This window comes from Gavialis gangeticus, unplaced genomic scaffold, assembly GCF_001723915.1.
Source record: "Gavialis gangeticus isolate Ggan-Ray unplaced genomic scaffold, GavGan_comp1, whole genome shotgun sequence".
NCBI lineage: Eukaryota > Metazoa > Chordata > Crocodylia > Gavialidae > Gavialis > Gavialis gangeticus.
The window spans coordinates 75,429,065-75,444,547 of NW_017729029.1; positions in this window are offsets into that span (position 1 = coordinate 75,429,065).

A 15,483-nucleotide genomic window follows, 5' to 3' on the forward strand; every position below is an offset into this window, starting at 1 on the left:
TTCCCTGCCCAGCAGGGGGCTTGCCAGCAGCTGCTCCACAAGTGGGACAGCTGCTGGCAAGCCCCCGGCTGAATGGGGAAGCAGAGAACTCCCCAGTTCCAAAGCCACTCAGCTCCCAGCCACTCAGCTCCCAGCTCCTGTGCAGAACCAGGAGTTACACAGCACCAGGACATGGGGGGCTGAGAGCAACTTGTCCCACAGCTGAGCAGCACCAGGGCCAGGAACAGAATTCCCCCATTCCCTATGGCTCCTGTTGGTGTGACCGACCGGAACCAAATTTTCTCCCAGTCAGCATCTGCACAAACGTTACTGTGCAGTAATTACTGCACAGTTAATATAGTACCTCTATTTACAGGTATTAGCTAACTGCAAAGTAGACTAATTTACTGTGCAGTAAATGCCATGTACGTGTAGATGGTGACACTTTACTGTGCAGTAGATTAGTTGACCCTGTAATTAAGCATTTTGTGTAGATGTACCCAGTTACAGGGGCATTAAAATGGTCATAAAGTGGTGTAAATGTAAATGAGAATCAGCACATTTACCTTGCTCTTTTTTCAAATTGAAGCCTGTGTGAATGGTCGACTGTATCTAGGAACTAAAAATGGAGCCATATGTAGATATGGCACATCAGAAATATAATAAAATAGCCTTTGTTGAAAGCCTTGAAATGGTAGATACTTGAAAATGTTTCATGGAAACTTTTTCATTAGAAAAAAAAGAAACAGGTGCGGGACTATTTAGAAATGTTGGACATATACAAGTCCATGGGGCAGACAGGATGCACCTGAGGGTGCTGAGGGAGTTGGCTGATGTGACCACAGAGCCACTGACCATCATCTGTGAACACTCATGGGGATCGGGAGAGGTCCAAATGATTGGAAGAGGGCAAATATAGTGCCCCTCTTTAAGAAAGAGAAAAAGGGGGATCCAGGGAACTACAGACTGGTCAGCCTCACCTCAGTCTCTTGAAAAATCACGAGCAGATCCTCAAGGAATTCATTTCTAAGCAGTTGGAGGAGGAGAAGGTGATTAGGAACAGTCAGCATGGATTCAGCAAGGATGCATCATGCCTGACCAACCTGATTGCCTTCTCAGATAAGATGACTGGGTGTGTTGATGCAGGGAGACCACTGGCTGTGGTATACCTTGATTTTAGCAAGGTTTTTGATATGCCCTCCCACAGCATTTTTGCAAGCAAGCTAAGAAAGTACAGGCTGGATGAATGTACTGTAAGGTGGATAGAAAACTGGCTGGAGCATCAGGTTCAGAGATTCATAGGTTGTAAGGCTGGAAGTGACCTTGGAAGATCATTGGGTCCAGCCCCCTGCACTAAGCAGGAAAGATAACTGGGGTCAGGTGACTCCGGCAAGATAATTCTGTAGTCTCCTTTTAAAGATTTCTAGGGTAGGTGATTGCACCGCCTCTGGAGGGAGTTTATTCCAGAGTCTGGACACCCTGACTGTGAAGAAGTTTTTTCTAACGAGCCTGAATTGATGTTTCTGGAGTTTGTGGCCATTACTCCTGGTTTTCCCCTTGGGTGCCCTGGTGAACAGTTGCTCACCGAGTCCTTGATGTACTCCCCTAGTGTAGCAGTAAGCTTCTACCAGGTCCCCTCCTCAGCCTTCTTTTCCTCAGGCTGAAGAGTCTCAGATCCCTCAGCCTTTCCTCATACGACTTGCCTTTTAAGACTCTGATCATACTTGTGACTCTTCTTTGGACTCTCTCAAGCTTGTCCACATCCTTGTTAAAGTGTGGTGCCCAGAACTGGATGCAGTACTCCAGCTGTGGTCTCATCAGTGCTGAGTAGAGCGGAAGTATCACCGCCTTGGTTTTGCAGGAGATGCATTGATTGATGCATGCCAGGATATTATTTGTCCTCCTGGCTACAGCATCACAATGCCAGCTCATATTCATATTGTGGTGTATTATTACCCACAGGTCCCTTTCATTTGTGGTGCTAGTCAGTTTGGTGCCACCAAGTCTGTAGGTATGTTGGGGGTTGCTCGTCCTGAGGTGGAGCACTACATTTCTTGATGTTGAACTTCATCAGGTTCCGATCCGTCCAACTTGCCAGCCTGTCTAGGTCTGCCTGTATCTGTAGCTTATCTTCAAGCGTGATCTTGTTTCCCCATAACTTGGTGTTGTCCACAAACTTGGCCAGTGAGCTCTTCACCCCCACATCCAAATCATTAATAAAGATGTTGAAAAGTACTGGACTGAGCACTGACCCCTGCAGGACACCTCTGCCCACTTCTCACCAGGATGACATAGATCTGTTCACTACAACTCTCTGGGTCCTATCCTGTAGACAGTTTCTCACCTGCCTGACTGTCTTGGAGTTAAGCCCACAATCCTTTAATTTTCTTGTGAGGTCACTTTGGGATACTAGATCAAAGACCTTTTGGAAGTCAAGGTATACAATGTCAACCTGCTCTCTCATGTCCAGATGGCGAGTTACCTGGTCATAGAACGAGGTGAAGTTGGTAAGGCAAGTTCTGCCCATGATGAAGAGGGCAGTTATTAATGCAGGGGTTGGCAAAATATGGCCCACAGGCCAGATCTGGCCCACCAGGCACTTTTCATCTGGCCTGCAGCGCTCCCCCCAGTGAATTGTGCCCTGCCCACTTCTGCCCACACGGGTGGGAGCAAGGCACCTACACTCGCCCCCAACATATCCTACTATGCCTGGCTCCCACCCTCATGGTTGGAAGGGCCAGCATGGGATGGGGCTGCTCCTGCAGGCTTCCCTGTGTCTGGGTCTCTACGAGCAGCAGGTAGGGAAGCGAGGGGTGAGGGTGGGGCTGCAGCTGGGTGGGAGCCTGGAACGCAGGCCTGGGGCTGGTGTTAGCACTGGCTGTGGCATGGAACCCTCATCTAGGGGGGTGGGTGCAGTGTGGAGCTAATGGGCAGGGTGATGGTGTGAGGGAACCCCTCCACACTCCCTCCCCCCCACCCCGTGGCACGCATCCCTGGCAGGCGTGCGGCAGCAGCAGCAGCATTGAGGGTGGGAAGGAATGCTTTGTTTGATGCCTGTGCCTGACTCCTGCCTCTGGCCAGCTCTGCGAAGAGGTCAGCCCCCACTTGGCCGTTTGTTTCCCCAGTGCTCCCTGCACTTGCAGGGCACAGGAGGGCTAATATGTTTTATCAGGTGTTTGACTTTCAGTGTATGATTTGTTTTTTTCTGGTTCTAAGATGGCAAACCCTTCCCTCCCAAAAGGAGTATTTCTGGGGAGTAAGGGGAGGGATGTCCAGTGGCAAAGGTCAGGGGTTAGGGGTGGGACTTCTGGTTGGCTGGGGGGTGGCGCACCTTTCAAGGGGCAGGGCTATTCATGCGGCCCTTGACAGCTCACCAAGCCTTGTTAAGTGGCCCTCTGCCTGAAATAATTGCCTGCCCCTGAATTAATGGCTCAATGTCTGGTTGGCAGCCAGTATCAAGTAGACTGCACTAGGGGCCAGTTCTGGTGCTGGTTTTGTTCAATTATCTTCATCAGTGACCTGGAAGTTGACATAGAGTAGACCCTTAGCAAGCTTGCAGATGACATCAAGCTGGAACGAGCAATATACATGCTGGAGGTAGGGCTAGGATTCCGAGTGACCTAGATAAATTGGAAGACTGGGGCAAAAGAAATCTCATGAGGTTCAACAAAGTCCTGCACTGAGGATGAAACAATCCCATGCACTGGTACAGGCTGGGGGCTGACTGGCTGGACAGTAACTCTGCAGAAAAAGACCTGGGGGTTACAGTGGACAATAAGCTGAATATGAGCCAGAAGTGTGCCCTTGTTGCCAAGAAGGCTAATGGTATACTGGGTTCCATTGGTAGGTGTACTGCCAGCAGGTCAACTGAAGTGATTCTTTCCCTCTATTCAGCACTGGTAAGGCCACATCTGGAGTTTACTGTGTTCAGTTTTGGGTGCCCCACTACAGAAAGGAAGTGGACAAATTGGGTAGAGTCCAGCAGAGGGCAATGAAAATGTTGAGGAGCCTGGAGCACATGACTTCTGAGGAGAGGCTGAGGGAACTGGGCTTATTTAGTCTAGAGAAGAGAAGGCTGGGAGGGATTTTAATAGCAGCCTTTAACTATCTGAAGGGAGATTTGAAAGAGGATGGAGCTAGACTGTTCTCAGTGGTGGCAGATGATAGAACAAGGAGCGATGGTCTTAAGTTGCAGCAAGGCAAGTTTAGGTTAGACAGGAACAATTTTCTCACTAGGAGGGTAGTCAACTGGGACATGTATTGCTTATGTCAGGTTGAAAGTATCTGCTAGATTCTGAAAGAGCTGAAGGTTGTTCAAGGTCTAAAACAGCTGAATTAAATGAGCCACTGGTACTGGACCAGTTCCCCTTGATGCTAGTGCAGAGTGGCAGCAGCGCAGCAGCACACCTGAACAGTAGTGAGAAGCCATGCTAGCAACTGTGGGACAGTGCCCTACAGTGGTAGTGAGGAATTGTGACACCAGTAGGGAAGCATTGGCTTCTAGTGGTGGGGAAGCGTGGGGAAGGCTTGGGCTAGCAGGTATACTGGCAGTGGCTACCAAGTTTACCCTGTGTGGGCTTAAGATAGAAGTCTGAACTCATTGATTGCGGTAAGCTGTTAATAGTTGATTGAAGTGTGCTACTGACTATTAAGGGGTTCCCAAGATTGTTTGTTTGTTTGTCCCACTTACTTTCCTCTTTCAATACATCCTGTTATAGTTTAATATGGCTTGTGAGTGGGGAAGTCTTCACATTTGAACATCCAGGTAGCTCTGTTTTCCAGGTTTCTGGGTGGGGGCTGAAACCAAGTAAGAAAATTTGTGTAAAATCCCTAAATTGAATTCGTTTCTTGTTACTGCCATTCTGAGCCTGGCAGAATATTTACACAATAGTAAAATAATAGCATATTTGAACGATTATATTATGACATGTATCAGATATCAGTAACAACAGGGCATGTTGTATACATAGTCTGCATGTTACTGGCTCAACATGAAAGGTCACATCGCTTACTGAAAAATTCAGAGAGCACCAGACATGCATATTTGTGAAACGTTTAATAAGTTCAGAACCCTTTTTGAATGGACTAAATTCTTGCCCTGCCTGGCATGGAGCTGATCATAGTCCCTAATAAGATCTACAGAGGAGGACCCCTTTTCTCAGTGTCTTTAGCAGCTGTACAACTTTTAAAACCCAGCTTGATGGCACCTGTGCACTCCAACATCCTTGAATATGTGATTCCTCGGCTAAGCTGTGTTTTCTGAAGCTGGGGGGAAGCAGCACTATCTGAAGGGGAATTGGTAACCTTTTTGTAACTAACTGGAAGCCAAGAAAGAGAGTTTTGGGTGTAAAGTGATTTCCTGAACAGCCCATAACAAATGCCCTTGTGCTTTTGCAGTATGGTTTATTAGCCTTGTTTTCTATAAGTAAACAGTCACAATTTCTTAGACTATAACCGTCTCCCAGGTAATTTAAATAGGAACAATATAAACCAGGCTGTTTTCACATGTCACTGTAGTTAGTCCGTAAAGAAGACATTAACAGAGTTTTACTTTTGCATGGTTAATAGAACCTTCTGCTCTAATTATAGAGGTTTTTTGGGGAGAGAAAGAGGTACAATTGTTTTGGTAGGATCTCCACAAAGACTATGATGTCTGTATATGTAAAAATCTCAAATTTGCTTTCAGTTGTACAAAAAAAGTATTCTTTGGAATCAGCAATGTAAGGAAAATCCTAAGTCGCTACATTTCTGATTTATGAACAAGTTCATCCATCTTATTTGGCAATGTTTTATTTTCCTTGAGTGGGGAATTTATCTTGTCATTGTGCCTTGCCAAGCATTCTGGAGTTCTGAAAACTTCAGTTCAGCTCCAGTATCCCAGGAGGTTCTATGTTTGTCTCAAGAGAAGAATATATTCTTGTAAAGAGTCTGAACTTTTGTACATTCACTTTTTTCATTGCTGTATTTTAAGGGCAATTACCTCTTGTCTTTCAACTAGAAGGACATTTGATACATGTCCAACTAGAAGGACATTTGACTGCTGGTCCCTAATATGGATTCAGTCCTAGCTTAAGAATTTCCTTAAGTACCTTATTGAATTGGAGCCATAGTTATTTTGTTTTTATAAATGTGTGAAATTATCTTTTAGAATCTGTATAATTTTTATTTTAAAAAGCTGGAAGCTTGCTTGCCAGTAAAACAGTTGCTATAAGGATAGAATATTTAATAGAGTTAAAAAGTTTGCTTTCTAGGCTTGCTAGCCACATTAGCTAGAGCATCAGGTCAGACATGATTAAAGACACTCTCTTGAATTGAAAAGCTAATCTTTTATGTCTATATTATCATAAGACCTTGTCTTCTCTGTGTCTGAAAGACAAAGTACTTTTGATCTTATTATAGTTGCATAGGTAGCAGCACTAGCAAAGTTTGTTTTGCAGTTTTAACAGGAGATTTTAAAACTTAATTTCATAAAAATCTCATAGAAAATGGTAACCTCTGCTCCAAAACACAGAATATAACCTTTGAATGTTATTTGAATTTTTCATGGTGGTTTGATGAAAAATAAATTGGTAAGCAGAGAATGAAATTAAAGAATTTTAGTAGTAGAAATTTGGTGATTTTTTTTCTACCCCCATTGGATCATTTGAATTTTCTCTCTACTCCTTTTGCAAGACATCTGAAACACATAGGCACCTTATCTAGTGTTGTTCTCCAGCGCTGATTCCTAGAATATCTGTAGCGTTTGTCAGTAGAATATTTTATAACATACTTTCCATCAGGGTTAAAATGTGCACCAATATGAGCTTGCTAAATTTTAATCTGAAAAACAATTAAGCTGTAACATGAATGTCTTCATTATGAAAGGTAGAGGTGCTGAGGCAGGTGAGAGCAAAAGCATGTACTTCCTTCATCAGTAGTGCCTGCAGTTTTCCCTGATTTGGGAAAGAGGAGGTCAGGACCAAAATGAAGAGACCAGTGACTCTGGCTATGATAAGGCAGAATAAATTCCCAAATATATGGAAGATGTGACATTAAGGTGATATATTAAAACATAGAAACTAACTGTTAAGATTTTACCTTAGAGTGCAGTTTTGATGAAACTGGAGTACATATTCCACTTCGGTTTCTGTTGAAAAAGTGGGAATCTTTTAGAGCACGGAATTGCGTCATCAGTAGTGTTGATAACAATATTAACTTGGAGCAACACACAAGACTTTCTCCTTAACAGCCTATTTTCATGATTTTTAGGGTATGGGGTGAGTGGAAAATGTCCTCCTGCATCCTTAATTGACATTAAATGTAGTTCTGCTTTGCTTATATACATTTTATTTTGTAAATACTGACTAGGAACATATACATACTTTAAAACATTTTATAACACTGTAGAGGGACCCAGGCAGAGCGACCACACCGGGATGAGGCCTGGATGCTGCACAATCAACGGGCATCTAATTTCTCTGTTTTTGCAACTTGCCCGCCATGCCTTGGTATTATTGAAAAAGAGGTCAGGAGGTGGTATCTGATAATCTGGGGTTCGTTGAAATGCTGTGGGTCACGATGTCTGTGAGTCTTCTGTGGGGCTCCATCACCCCTACAGCCCAGCCCTTTCCACCTGGATGTTTTGTTGGTGATCAGAGTAGGTGCCTGGTCTCATTAGGTATCTGGCTTTACTTGTTAGGCGGAAGAGGCCACAATGGAAGGAAATGAATAAACTAATATAACTTAAATGTTGTCTGTGCCTGCTTTAGGCCTCCTTTTGGCCTAGCAGTGTTCCTCAGCTGTCTTGCTCAAGGCAGTTGGGGTCCTTTGGGGTTTGCCCCCTTCCATGAGTCTGGTCTGAGGGGGCTGGCCTGTCTTGGGTCAAACCCTTTGGATAATCTGGGGCCACAGGTATTAGGAACGCCTGTGGGGTCCCTAAAGGTACCTGACCTCCAGCGGCTGTGTGATGGTCAGGGTTCCATAGGGAGATCTGATGTCTCGCTGGTCCTCAATCCCATGTCCTTGGCTGTGGTGAGGGAACGTGGTGTGGCCAGTGCCTACACTGGTGTTCCTCCTCTTCTGGGGCTGGCGCTATCTTAAATAGGAAGTTCCATGTTGACCTGGGCCAACCCAGATCCCTACCTACCCCCACGTGCCCTGCAATCTCCGCTAGGTATTAAGTGCCCAAGAGGGGCTTATCAGCCCTTGGTACCTGTGGCTTCTGGGTGTGGCAGGGCACTGGTAGTGCCTGCCACTTTAAGAACTGGGCCAGGGAGGGGCAGGTCCCTAATGAGGGCAGCAATTTTAAGGCCCAGCTCCCTGAGCTGAGGGCAGTTTGTGATCAGCCAGCACAGGAGAAACATCTCTCTGCTGAGTTCTGCCAGGAACACCTTGGAGGTAAAGGTGAGGTTATGGGGATCGCTTGGAGACCTCATTGGTCCTGGGCATGACCTATAAAGGCACCCTATCGGGGCATGAAAGCCTGGTGGGGCTGCTGGTGGCATGGCAGTCCTCATGTAAATGCCAGGAGTGAGCACTTCCCCGGATCAAGGTGCCTTAACCTCACCCCCCACCTTCTGGTGGTTTATTTAATACAGGGAAGGCCAGGTAAGCTTCTTGAAGTGCTTGAGCCTGCTGGGGTGAGTGATCCCGCAGGGCCAGGCATGCTTTGAGAAGCACCTGAGCTGGGAATAGGGGACCCCTGGTCCCTGAAAGCCAGGCATGCAGCTTAGACCTGACCTGAGGGACCCAACTGGGTCCATGCTGGGGCTAGGACCCAGAGAGGAGTCCAAAGGGCTGGGGGCTCAACGCGAGGGATGCCTACAGAGCAAAGAAGCTCGGGGTCCTGACTGGCCTGAGACAAGGCCAGGGCCTAAGCGGGGGCCAAAGGTCCCAGACAGGAGACCACAGCTAATGGACAAAGGGAATGACTGAGTTTAGCTGCCTGGGATGCCATCTATAAGGCTTGGGCTGCAGTGTAGGGGTGTGAACAGAGCTGTGGATACCCCCCTAAAGACTGGGGTTCAAAATGAGCAGCCTCCCATGTAACTAAAACCTCAATACTAGTACATCAAGGAATGGCAGGAGATTGAGGTGGGCAGGTGGCCCATAGACAGGAGGCAGGCCGGTACTTGCACCGGGTGTGAAAGCCTGCCTCTGTCACACTGGGCTGTAGCCAGTGCTGTCTGCTCCAGCTGCCTGCTCATTTCTTGGGCTGGGCCCTGTGTCTGTGTGAAGCCCAGGTTCTGGCTCTCACTCTGGCCCGGGGGGAAAGGGGTTGTGGCAGAGTGACTTGTCATCCCACAGGCTAACCGCTTTTCTTCTGGACCAGTTGTGAGTCCACTGTCTGTGGAGCACACCAGTGGTCATTGCCCTAGTAAGTATGGGGCTCAGTGGGATCCCCGCTACAATCATTGATATAAATAGTTTAAAATGCACATTTTTTCTTGGTTTGTAGAATTTAAAACTTATCTCTTAACTTACCTTCCTGTCTCTCTTTAAGTATAAACCCCTTTTTTATTTACTTCAATTCCATTACTTTAGTGCTCAGGAAAGAACACACATCACTCTTTCTTATAACCTTAGTGTGTTACCTCAGTATCCTGCAATGGCTTTTTGAATATTACCCACACCAAACACAGGGGAGTCCCTTCTTGGTGGGAGGGCTAAAAGTATTGTTACTACTGAGGTAACTTTACCTATTTATCTAAAACAGAAGCAAGGTGGGCAGGGAACCAGTCCTGGGTGCTGACTGAGAGGGGTATCAGAACTTCCCAACCCAATCCCCCTGGGAGTCTGTCATGACAGGGGCAGCCCTGGGCAGTACCACCCCAAGCAGTGTATGTGATGGGTGGGAGCAAATGGAGGGATCAGAATGGTGCTCCCCCACCCCTGAGAGCCTTTGCCAGAGTGAGCGCAGCCCTGAGTTCAATATGTATGGGGGTTAGGGAGTGAACATGGCACCAGGATTGGCTTGTAGAGAACCTGGCTATGAGGGTGCTGCCAACAGAGTGGAGCTGATTTTACTATAGCAGTGGAAGCAATAGCCCAGGAAGGTAATTCTTCCCTTCTCCATGTTCTCCCCTGCCCTCCCGCCATCTACAGTGTTCCCCCTATAATCTTTCTCCCTCCCTCCCCTCCCATCCCAATGCTCAATGAACTTTCCATGCCTCTGGGAGCCCTACATAAGCTTGTCTAGGCTGTTCCCTGAGTCTGTCAGAAGTCTTACAGAATGCTTTAAAGTACTCATCAGCATTAGCAATAGATTTGATTTTCTTTGGTAGTAGCTGGGAGGAGATTAAATGTATTGGCAATTACTAAGGTAAGTGACCCCTTTTGTTCCTGAGGTGCAGCTCAGTTTTGCACTGTCACACTTGGCAGTAGTCAACATTTTATTGCAAAGCTGTTTGTGTCTATTCTATTTAGGTTCAGCACTTGATTTTCTAGTGTTATCACTGCACAGTATGATGCCACAGCTTCCTGCTTTATGCTGAAAAGAAATCATCATCACCGTCACAATCACATTTTATTATCTCATTGGTGAATAGCTGGATTTGTGTTTTAAGTCCTTTCCTTATAGCAGGATGTGTTGCATAGCAGCAAGCTGGAGCAATTTAAAAAATATTCATGTTCTATATTGTTTCCATCTATCTCATCAGACATGTTTTTTATGCTCTGCCTGGCACTTAGTAAGATGCATATTTCTTTTTTAGTGAAGAATGAGAATTGGAATGTACATTTATTGATGAAACTAGGGCTATTGTACGAGCACCATATAAAACAATACTAGAGTATATCTGTTACGCTTTTCAGTGCTCCTCAGTGGAACCTTGAGACCATGTTGTAAATGTGAGACACTCAAATGCCAACCAATTTTAATAATAACAACATACAGCCACATAACGGGGAACTGTCGGCAAAATGAGTAACAAAATGTTACAAATAAGCTCAACTGATGTTTAACAGAAAGACAAAAACATTAGAGGCCAGATTTTCAAACTAGCTGCTGAAATTATGCCCCCAAATTCATATACATAGGCATAATTAGCACATGCATTTGTAGACAATTGGGTTTTTTGTATGTATGCTTGTTGCCAATGCATGAAATTCAGGAAATTGAAGCCATTTTGGGTTCTCAGTTATTCCACTTGGATCTAGGAAATTCCGTTCACTTCAACAGAAGGATCATATATTTACTTATATGCCTAAGAAATCAATTTAGCCCTGGTTGGGGAAAATTTACTTTTTGTCCAAAGCAGGAATATAGCATTGAATCTTAGCAATGACTAGCATGAATAAACTGTTACTTTTGTAATGTATCTGAACTGTAAGTGCATTTTATGGACTGAGAATTGTTGGTCTGACCATAAGATTTAAAACACAGAGGATTATAAAGACCTGCTTTTATCTGAACATCTGCATATATGGGAACCCATCACAGGCCCCACTTTAGCATAGGCATTGAGGTATGTGCTTTACTTCAGCATATGAATAATCTTATTTCCATTTAGCACTTAAATGCTGTGGTGAATAGTGATGGGATATGTCACATGCTTAAATTTTAAGCACTTACTTGAGTGTGATGCTGATTTGGATAATGAAGGGGAAATGGTAGTATTTTCTCTGATTTCTTGCATACAGTCATAAAAGTCAAAGGCCTATTTGCTTGGTTTAGACATACCAGTTTCTGTAGCCAGAAACCCACAAAGGAGTTATGTGGCTATCATCATGTCCAAGCATCTTTGATTCTCTACTCAATGACTGGGTACCCATTTTACATCTGGGTCTACTAAGGCAAATCTTTTTGGCATGAGTCGAGAGTGGGGCTTGTACTCATGTCTTTGGAAGTACAGAGAGAAACCTTAAACATTTTGCTACTGCATACCCCTTACACTGCTTGTATGCAGTTCTTAAAAAATATTCATACTGTTTCTTGGTGGCAACAGTTCTTTGGTGACAAGCTAGGCTGAGAGCACTGGACAGTATGGTTCATATAATTCAAGGTATTTAGATGCCTAAATCATTGATTTTTAGTGAGAGGTAGTTCCCTAAATACCTCTGATGGTAGTTTGATTTCCTGTATTTATTCTTGAGCAAATGCAGTGGAGATGGGGCAGGGGTGGGCAAAATATGGCCTGTGGGATGGATGCACCAGGAACTTGCATCTGGCCTGCAGCACCTCCCAAAAGTTGTGCCCTGCCCAGCCCTTCTGCCCACGACGATGGGAGTGAGGTGCATATACCTGCCTCCAACATACCCTATTATGCCTCGCTCCCACCCTGTGACAGAGCACCTTTGGTGCCTGTCACTTTAAGTGCTGGAGCAGGGAGCTGCCAGGTAGCTGATGAGAGCAGCCACCTGGCTGGGTCCCTGGAGAGAAGGAGAGCAGTTTGTGACCAGCCAGCAGGGAAAAAACATCTCTGCTGAACTCCTGCTTCAGGAACACGTTGGAAGTAAGGGTAGGAGCTACAGGGTACGCTTTGGAGGCTCCTGGTCCTGGGTATGACTTGAAACTGCATGCTGCCGGGGAAGGGCAGCCTGGTGGGTCTCCTAGTGGTGTGGGAGCCCCCAGGAAATGCCAAGCCAGTTACCTCCCTGGTGAAAGGTGGGTAGGGGCATCTTAAAACCTCAGCCCCCACTATATAGTGGAGACTATACAAATTATGGGGCTAGGCACAATGAGGGAAAGGCACTTGAGCCCCTGAGCCTCTGGGGGTGTAAGACCTCAAGCCCATAAAGGGAGTTAGCCCTGGAGAAGGGGCAGTATGGAGCCCTAGAGAGGGGCAGCCTGGAGCCCAGGAGGGGCATAAAGGTGACCCCAAGGAGGGGTAGGGAGTGGTCCCAAGAGGGGCAGAAAGAGCCAAGTGCCTGGGAAGCAGCCTATGGCTAGATTCAGCCTGAAGTTAGGCATGGACCATCACTCACAAGCCAGGTTGCAAGAGGCACCCAAAGGGCTGCAGGGTTGATCTCCCAGAGTGAGTGGGAGCAAACCTGATGGCCTGAAGGCCACTTCTGGGCATCAAGGCAGAGTGGAAGAGGCCCAGAAGAGGGAAAGAATGAAAGAGGCCCTGTGAGAGGGGGACAGTATGATTGAGTGGAAGAGGCCCAACATAGTGCAGAATTTGGCCCAGCTTCTGGCCGGTGAACTTATAATTATGGATGCTATCTGTGAAGCATGGGCTGCAGTGATGGGGAGGTTTGGAGCTGCAGATATCACCCCTAGACTTCAGGGGTTCAAAATGGGCAGCCTCCCATCTAAATACCATCTTTATTATTTATCAGTGAAGCATGGCAGGAGAGCTAGGCAGACCGTGTACCCACAGACAGAAGGCAGGCCAGTGCTAGCACCAGGCCTGGAAGCTTACCTTGTCACACACCCTCGTGGGCAGAAGGGGCTGGCCCTGTCAGCATCAGGTGGGGCTTCTGCAGGCTTCCCCCATGTCCAACTCCCTCTAGTCAGCAGGTTGGAAAGTGCCGGGTGGAGGCAGGGCTGCAGCTGGGTGGGAGTGCTGAGTGTGGAGTTGGGGCTGCCAGCAGCATGGAGCTCAGCTGGGCAGGGTGTGGGTGTAGAGGAGAGTGGGGGGTATGGGGACCCCCTCCCCCTACACTCCCCTCATGGCTTGCAGACCTGGCAGGCAGTGGGGGCAGCAGCAGCAGTGTGGGGGTGGTGCTCATGGTTGGTGCTGGTGCCTGGCTCCGGCCAGCGCTGCACATCATGGCGAGGAGTACAGTCCTTGCTGGGCTGTCTGTATGGCTGGCACTCACCACACTTGTGCAGCACAGGAGGGAAGCTCTAAACACTGGAGCCAGTTGGGGTGGGGAAGGCAGCCAACTCCAGTGCCTGGAGCTTCCCTCCCCTGCCACGTGAGTGCTGGGGAGTGCTGGTGATACAGATGGCTTGGTATGGGCTGTGCTCCTTGCTGTGTTGTGCAGCGATGGCCAGAGCTAGGCACCTTCACCCCCACCTGCTGCTGCTCCAAGGGGAGAGTGTGGGTGGTTCCCCACACCCCTGCCACCCTCCCTTACACCCTACAAATGCCATCCCCCTCACACACACACCCAGCATTGAGTGCAGGATAGGACAGTGTGTTCCAGAGCCATACAGGCACACCTCACAAATGCCACACAGCCCCCCAACATACCCTATCTCCCCATACACAGCCACCCCCTCACAAACTCCCCCCACACCCCACCATGCATGTGTGCACACACGAGCGCGCACACACATACACCACAATATAAAAGACTAAGAATTATTTTTGAGTTATTATGCAATCACCTCTATATACAGTACAGAAACACAAAACATGACAAAAATAGTTTTTGTAAGAAAATTAAAATATGCTATAGCAGGTTTTTGACTTTTAGTTTATGATTTGTTTTTTTCTGGTTCTAAGATGGCATTCCCCGCTCCCAAAAGGAGGTGGCAAAGGTCAGGGGTTAGGGGCGGGACTTCAGGTCCCAAGATGGAGACCGGGGGGCGAAGCAACTGTCAAGGGGTGGGGCTACCCTTGCAGTCCTCTATAGCTCACCAAACCTTGTTAAGTGGTCCTCCACACAAAATCATTGCTTGCCCCTGGGATAGGGTAAGCGTAGGCTTCCTGGATATACTTGGCAAAGTATGTTGGTGAAAGCTATTGTACAAGTATTTTAACTGTATCACACACTAATTAGAGCCTAGTTTTCTATTCACTTACACCAATGCAAATCAGATATAAAGCTGGAGTAAATCCTGGTTAAAATAAGAAGACATCCACTATATTAGTTTTTCACAAAGACCTAAAGCAGTGACCACAGTCCTGACACACCCTGAGGTGCCATGAGCTCATTTTGTGTTTTGTGGGGTACAGCTCAAGATTCACACTGTTAGGTGTGCAGACAACTAAACATAATTCCCAAGATAAACCCAGAAATTTAAAATAGTGTGAAAAAAGTGCTGTGCTGTTGTGTTCTGAGTTCTTTGCAACAAGAGAATTACTTTTCTATAGTCAAAAAATGAGTGAAAGCTAACAGCTGCCATTTTTTGAGGGGTGCCTTGGGTCTAACAAGGTTTGAGAACCATTGATCTATTTCATGCAGTAAATTTTACATTTGCAAAGTAAGTAATAATTCAGTGAAGGAAAACATATCAAATTAGATTATCTATTGTTTCTTACGAAGTACAGTTAGGGGTATTTGGAAGAGACAGGTAAGTCAATTGCATATAATGAAGCACTGTTCACAATTATGGATACTAATTTCTCAGGGAAGGGGCAAAAGCCTGGCTGAAAAGGCCCTGAGGTAGTAACCTGCTACAGTCACTCTTCTTGTATCTTGTTTTACTTCAGGGATACTCTGGCTCTTTATTTAGCTATTTCTTCTGTGTACTTTAGTTCATTTAGATTCTAGATTCTGTATTTCAGTTTTTTGTTGCCTTTCATTCTCATTGTTTCTTTCTTCTCTATTATTTTTTTCCTTATTCTCTGTAGCTTTCTACCACCCTATAACTATTTATATCTCCTCTATCATTTGGCCTCCTTCATTTCC